This window comes from Canis lupus, chromosome 20 (assembly GCF_011100685.1).
Source record: "Canis lupus familiaris isolate Mischka breed German Shepherd chromosome 20, alternate assembly UU_Cfam_GSD_1.0, whole genome shotgun sequence".
NCBI lineage: Eukaryota > Metazoa > Chordata > Mammalia > Carnivora > Canidae > Canis > Canis lupus.
In genome coordinates this window covers 6,781,971-6,789,584 of record NC_049241.1, presented here as the reverse complement: position 1 = coordinate 6,789,584, position 7,614 = coordinate 6,781,971, and the positions used below count along the sequence as shown (strand labels likewise).

General features: G+C 46.1%; 1 pseudogene; it reads right to left on the bottom strand.

Annotated features, from left to right (window-relative positions):
- Nucleotides 1-393: 393 nt before the first annotated feature.
- On the bottom strand, nucleotides 394-731 carry LOC119864568 (annotated as a pseudogene).
- Nucleotides 732-7,614: the final 6,883 nt, after the last annotated feature.

Sequence of the window (7,614 nt, the reverse complement as noted above, 5' to 3'; positions counted from 1 at the left end):
GACTCAATCCCAGGACCTCAGGTTCATGCCCTGAACCAAAGGCAGATGTTCAATCACGGAGCCACCCAAGTGCCCCTTGTTTTTGCTTTGAAGAATGGTGTGATTGCATCTGAGGCTTGAGAGATCATGCTGGGGGCAGCCAGGTAGAGGAATTAAGAGGTTTGCAAACTCTGTAAAGGACCAAATAGCAAATATTTTGGTCTTGCCAATACACGATCTTTGTCACAATGTCTCACGTTGGCTCTTGTAGTGTGAAAACAGCCATAGACAATACACAAATTTATAAGCCTGTCTGTGTCCTAATACAATTTTATTTATTTATTTATTTATTTATTTATTTATCCAGCAAAAGTGGTTCGACTTTATTACAGGGAAGCTAGGGAAGAGTGGGGCAAGTGAGGGTCTCTGTCAGGAACTGCCATCGCTAAGCAGGACTGCCAGGCCCCAGGTCTGTCTGGAAGGCAGAAGAGGATCAGCGTCCTGCTCCCTTTGGTCCATCATGGGCTCAGGGGTCCAGGCCCTCACTACTTGGGGCCGAAGTAGGAAGCGGCCTTTCCTGTTTTCTCCAGGGTCTCCAGCAGAATGTCCACGCTGTGCTCAGAGTTGATGCAGACCTTCTTCTTGGGCAGGTCAATGTCAAACTCAACTCCTCCCGGTTTGTTGAGCACCCGACTGACCGCGTTAGAGCATCCTTCACAGGTCACATCCACAGAGAACTCGTGCTATGGCATGACTGTGGATGGCGGGTGCTGGTGGTGGTGGTGGCGGCCTACAGTTTTATTTATAAAACCAGGTGGAATGGATGTGTGTGTGGGGGGGTTGCAGGCTGTGGTTTAGTGGCTCTTAGATTAGACCATGGGAAGAATGAAAACAGGTGGACCCCCAACTATCCAAAAAATTCTCTCATTAGTGGTGAGAATCAAAATAGAACAAAGGAAGTGGGACTTTTAACTGACAAAGAGGGTATCTTTGGACTTCAAGAGGAGCCGGGTCTTCAACATGGGTTGGGATGGAAAGTGGAACTCCGCTTCCCACCCACCAGCCAGCTCACATCTTCCATTCAGGCCACTGGAATTCTCTGCAGGTCCTTGTGTCAGCAAGGTTGGAGAGACAGAGTCTACACTAGCAATAATCCTGCCAAGGAACCCACAGCCCAGGCAAGGAGAAGCCTGGGTAATAACGTGGAAAGGCTTGCCAAAGCACCATTTGGCCTGAGACAGGAAGGCTTGATTCCGGTTAATTTAGGTAAAAACAAAGTAATTTAAGTAAAGAAGAATGTGTTGGGGGCTCGTTCTAGAACTTAGAAGCGGGATGAGCAGTGCCCCTGGGCTGGAGCCAGGAGCTGCAGAGTGAGGGCAAGTGTCTCCCGGTCTCTCAGGGTCTGCTGCAGGCTTTGCAGAGCAGTTTTCTCACCGCCGTGTGCAGATGACTGAACAGTCAGCACGGGGGAGAGGCCGGAGGGGGTCTATGAGTGGCCCTATAAAGATACGCAGGCTTGCCAACAGCCCTCTAAAAAGTTTTGCCTGCTGACAGAAACTGTCAAGCGTCTTTGCTCTTGGCCAGGATTGTGTCAACCCGAGGTAGGAACGCTGGTTGTCGCACACTAATCAGCCACTCTGATTGGCGGCTGGTGACATAATAGAAGTTCGCGGGCGGGCTGGGCGGGCCAGGCCCTGAGGCCCGGAGCGGGGAGGTGGGGCACTGGGTGCCGCGGTCCGGACGGGGTGGAAGGGCGAAGGCGGCCGCAGGGGGCCCAGGCGGCAGGAACCTCACACAGCTCTCTCTCTTTTTTAAAATTCTTTATTTATTTATGATAGTCACACACACAGAGAGAGAGAGAGAGAGAGAGAGAGAGAGAGAGAGGCGCAGAGACATAGGCAGAGGGAGAAGCAGGCTCCATGCAGGGAGCCCGAGGTGGGACTCGATCCCGGGTCTCCAGGATCGCGCCCCGGGCCATAGGCAGGCGCTAAACCGCTGCGCCACCCAGGGATCCCACATCTCTTAAGCCGTTGAGCCGTTTGAAATAGTAAAGAGCCTTCAAGGCCGTGAAACCCACGCGTGGCCCCAAGGGGCAGCTGGTTCCTCTGGGCTCCCTCGGGCCCTGCGCACCAGGCCCCCCGCCCGCCCCCGCCGCGCCCTCCCCGGGCCTCCCTGCCCCGCCGCCCCACACCCGCGTCCCCCGCGCGGCCCCCCCCACCTCGGCGAGTTCTCCCGACCCAGCAGAGCCGCGGCAGCAGGAACAAGCAGGGCTCGAAGCCCCAGCCGCGGGCCTGCGGGAGCGCAGTGTTTTCTCTACAGGAACAGTAACTAGGACGCGGCCGGGCTCACCTGTGAGTCACGCGCACCCTCCCCTTGGCTGGCCACCAAAAGAGGAGAACACGTGCCCCCACCGGGGCCTCAAGGGCACAACGTGGGGCATTTCAGAAACGCTCTGGGTTTGCAGAAGAAAACAGCACAGCTTAGGGAAGCTGCTGGAGTTGGGGTTCTCTGCCTGGCTCGCGGCAGATTTGCTGCGTGACTTTGGGATCCTCTGTGAGTCTCCGTTGCCTCATCTGTTGCACGGGGGAAACAATTCAATCGTTTCTCTGCCTCTTCTAGCTTAGTTTTTCCCCACTGATGGGACACTGGTGTTTCAGGAGTTGGACAAAGCATTCTGATGTGAATAACACTAACAATACTTGTCTTTTATTAAGCCTCCTACTATGGGCCTGGCACTGGGCCAGGAATTTCACATACATTAATGCTAATCTTGAGACTAATCCTACCAAGGAGGTATTATCTCCATTTTAAAGAAGAGGAAGCAAGCAAAGTTCCAAGAGATTAAGTAACTTGCCCATTGTCACACAGTTAATACTCTTGATTTAAACCCAGGTCTTTTTGGGACGCTTGGGTGCTCAGCCAGTGGAGCACCTGATTCTTGATCTCAGGGTTGTGAGTTCAAGTCCCACGTTGGGCATGGAGCCTACTTAAAAAGTAAAGCAAAACAAAAATAAACCCAGGTCTTTCTGACTCCAAATATCTTACATGTGATCTTTTTTTTTTCTTTTTGATTTGCCTTAAAAAAAAAAAAAAAAAAAAAAAGCTAAAGGCTGGTATTTTTTTTCTCCCAACAATTTTCTTTGATGACTACTATCAAGTACTAGCAGAATATCCAAGCTACTGGCAAATGAATACCGGAAATGGATATTGTGGAGACACCTGAAAACTAGATCCTGCATAGCTCAATAGCTTGTTTCTCCTATGAGCCAGTGCACTTACAGCTGTGATTTTATAACAGTATGCACAATTATTATTATTATTTTTTTTAAGATTTTATTTATTTATTCATGAGAGACACACAGAGAGAGAGGCAGAGGGAGACATAGGCAGAGGGAGAAGCAGGCTCCATGCAGGGAGCCCAATGTGGGACTCAATCCTGGGACCTCAGGATCATGCCCTGAGCTGAAGGCAGATGCTCAACCGTTGGCAGATGCTCAACCCAGGTGTCCCCAGTATGCACAATTAATTGAACAGATGTTTCTAGCCTGACCTAGAAGTGAAATCCATCAATGTATTCTGAGCTAAGTCATCATTCATATAATGAGGCATAGAAATGCCAGTGTTTCATCATCTTCTGCAAAGGGAGCTGACATGCAGGTTCTCTGTCACCTACAACAGGTTTGAGCACCCTTGCTCTCTGACTCTGTGAATGCTCAATTTACACACAGGAAAACTTCCTGGACAAAACAGCAAGGAGAAGTTGTCTTGCCACCAGAAAAATACCAGCTCTGGGAGGTTTTTTCTTCCCTGGGAATCAGAAGGTATTCTTTCCCTTTATATGTGCACCTGGCAAGTTCCTTATCAAACCAAACTGACCCAGACAGGCTCCCCCAACTGCCAACAAAAGCAGTAATTGAGTTCCAGAGTGGCTATTAACTAGATGGCTGTTAACTAGTGCAAGGTCTACTAGTTGTGCAATGGGCAGTAGCAGAACTACCAAAGCAATCACAAGTCGAGCAGGCCGAGGGGTGGAGCCTGCACTCTCCCAAGACTGCCCCCGGACCTTACCTCTTGCCTTTGGAGGTCCAGGCCATGAGCCAGAATACTTTTCTTATTACTATCTCCAAATGTCTTCCCTATATTCCCTGAAGGCTTTGAAATCCTGCTTACCATCTTCATTTCTATCACATTGCCTGACGCCATCCTGTCTTTTTTTTCTTTTTTCTTTTTCTTTTTCTTTTTCTCTTTCTTTCTTTCTTTCTTTCTTTCTTTCTTTCTTTCTTTCTTTCTTTCTTTCTTTCTTTCTTTCTTTCTTTCTTTCTTTCTCTTTCTTTCTTCTTTCTTCTTTCTTTCTCTTTGTTTCTCTTTGTTTCTTCTTTCTTTCTTTCTTTCTTTCTTTCTTTCTTTCTTTCTTTCTTTCTTTCTTTTCTTCTCTCTCTTTCTTTTGATTTTATTTTTAAGTAATCTCTACATCCAACATGGGGCTAGAACTTACAACCCTGAGATCAAGAGTTGCACATGACACCATCTGAGCCAGCCAGGTGCCCCAAGATTTCTGATATCAATGTGAATAACTCACCCTTGAACTATGTTTTCCACGACTGCATTACAATTTTATCAAGGTGGTCAGGACCTGGCAATTCTGTAGTCATACTTCCATGTATAAACTATCACAAATTTTAAGAGATGTGTGTGCTGAGAAGTTTTAAAATAAAATCATACCACTATGCCAGTGGAGGTAATTTCATTTGGATCCAGATGTCATGATTCTTCACTGAGCTCCTACTGTGCGGTAGGTGTTACTATGCACATTGTCCCATTCCAAAGGGTACCATTGGAGCTTTTACTTTTATATTCAGAGCTAACATATTTTTTAAAATTTTTATTTTTATTTATTTTAGGGAGAGCATGAGCAGCAGAAGAAGGAGAAGCAGGCTCCCCACTGAGCAGGAAGCCTGATGTGGGGTTCCATCTCAGGACCCTGGGATCATGACCGGAGCTGAAGGCAATTGCTTAACTGAGCCACCCAGGCACCCCAGAGCTAATCTAACTCTAAAAAGGGTTTGGGCATCTCCAAAAAGGGGTGGAGGTGCTACTGTGTGATGCCAGGATTAATACTGCTAGTTTTATAGACGCTCAGAAAACTGAGCATTAGAATAAATGTCCCCCAGCCCACCGAGTAACTGGCATACTGGAAACTTGACCTTAAATCTGAGAAGTATAATGAGAAAAGCAGAGTGCAGATGGGACTATTAACACCTACCTGGCAAGGTTATTGTAAAGAACTTGATGCACTTATGTGAAGTGCTGGACAGCAGGAAGTACTTATGCAGGCATGACCTTTATCCCCCCTGGGTCCTTCAGATTTGGAACCATTAAATCATGCTTCCTCTTAATCACTGGGATTCATCAGGGAAGATGCATATGTAAGTTCTACAATAGATAAAATGCTACCTTAGTTAACCTGAGCCTCACACCAACCCTTGCAAGATAGTGATTATCCCTATTTGCCAGAAGAGGAAGCCCAACTTCTTGGAGGATAAATGAGGGCCACTTCTGATAAGCTGGTGCTCAAATTTGAACCCAGATCTGATTACCCCCAGAGGTCACACCTTTCCCTTAAACAACATGGTCACTTTCTGAGTTAATAATTAATCTTCTCATAGCCGTAAGCATAGAAAGAATATGTATTGGGACGCCTGGGTGGCTCAGCGGTTGAGCATCAGCCTTCATGATCCTGGGATCCGGGATTAAGTCCCACATCGGGCCCCCTGCAGGGGGCCTGCTTTTCCCTTTGCCTGTGATTCTGCCTCTCTCTCCGTGTCTCTCATGAATAAATAAATATATCTTTAAAAAAGAAAAGAAAAGAAAAGAAAGACTATGTATTTCCTTTCAATAAGTTGATACTATGTGGAAATATTTGGGAACTGGAAAGAGGGGATGCTTTCTCTTCTGTTCTGTGAATTAAAAGGAAGGAGAAATTGAGAAGAGTGTTAGCTACATAATCATATGTACATATGTAATCATATGTAAAATAATCACATAGTTTAAGGTTCACATGCCAACCTGATGAAAACAGCCTGCTTAGTACATATTTTTAAAACAAAATGTATTTTACATTTATAAATGAGTTAAACATTTCTAAAATACTCATTCTTTTATTGGAAAAAAGTCTTTTGCTTTTTTGGTCTTGAATAAAAATATCTGGAAAACATATGTTTGCTGTTCTAGTTAAATAGAACCATCAAAATCACTACATTTGTGCTAGCTATGACTGTACTCCTAATTAAAATAGTGAAAAGATGACCTCAACGCCCCACCCCCGACCTGCAGAATTGGAAATGGGTCACTTCTCAGTGAATTCACAGTTATCTGCTTCGATTAACTTCATAGTCTGGAATCGCTCCAGAATCTGGAAAAAACAAATTATTTGCAGCATCTGGTCCTCCCAAAAAGGAAATCTTAAAATTAACTCAGAGTTAGGAAAGATGCATAATAAGGTTATGTTAAACAACTCGAGTGCACTTACAAAAGAAAAACTTAAATGGAATCTTCCAGGGATCTGCCAGGGATCAAATCGGGTCAAAATAAGTATTGAAATCACCATGTAAATGCATCTGATTAAAAAGTTCCATCATGGTCTTTGAACTAAGACCTAGATTGGAACCCTGCTCATTTGGTTCCAACCAGGTTTTCAATATAAAAGACATGCAATTGGCCAAGGGATGAGGGCTAGAGCCTCCAATCCCACCGGACCAGGCTGGTACGGTAAAGCAGAGTTTGGAGGGACAAGCTTCCCTCTCCTGTAAGATGAGGGAAAAGAAAACGTAGGTCTTGCTGTACTGCTGTGAGGATTAAATTAGATAATGCCTGGGAACAAGCGCTCAGAGCCAGGCTTGTGGCTGTGAAAGACTGCACGAATAGTAACCATTGTTACTGTGGGATCTCCGCCCACTTGCTTTCTTTGCAGGACGTCAGGACCTCCTAGTAAGCTCCTCTTCCTTTCACACACCCTTGACACACCCACAGCTTTCTTCGTTCCCATCTGTGAGGAAGCTAAGAATCCCACAAACAAAATTGCACAGCGGCATCTGAACGAGGGAAGTGAAACAGAATGGGATGTTCCTGCTTCACCATTTTCCTGACCAAACTTTTGTAAGAGTTTACTATGGGCAAGGCGTGGGTGACCGGAAGAATAGAATGAAGAGGGTTCTACCAGCCATCAAATGAGAGAAACAGCCTTCTTCCCACTGTAGAAAGAAACCAGCATACAGACTGTCAGAAAGCGTGCCTGATAGCAGTGCCCACTGGAAATCTAATGGGAGCCACACATTACCTTTCTTTCTTTCTTTCTTTCTTTCTTTCTTTCTTTCTTTCTTTCTTTCTTTCTTTCTTTCAAGATTTTATTTATTCACGACACACACACACACACACACACACACACACACACACACGAGACAGAGACATAGGCAGAGGGAGAGGCAGGCTCCCTGTGGGGAGCCCGATGTGGGACTCGATCCCGATCCCGGGACCCCAGGGGATCATGCCCTGAGCCAAAGGCAGACGTTCAACCGCTGAGCCACCTAGTCGTCCCATACTTTTCAATTGTTTAGTAGTCCATTCAAAAAAAAGCAA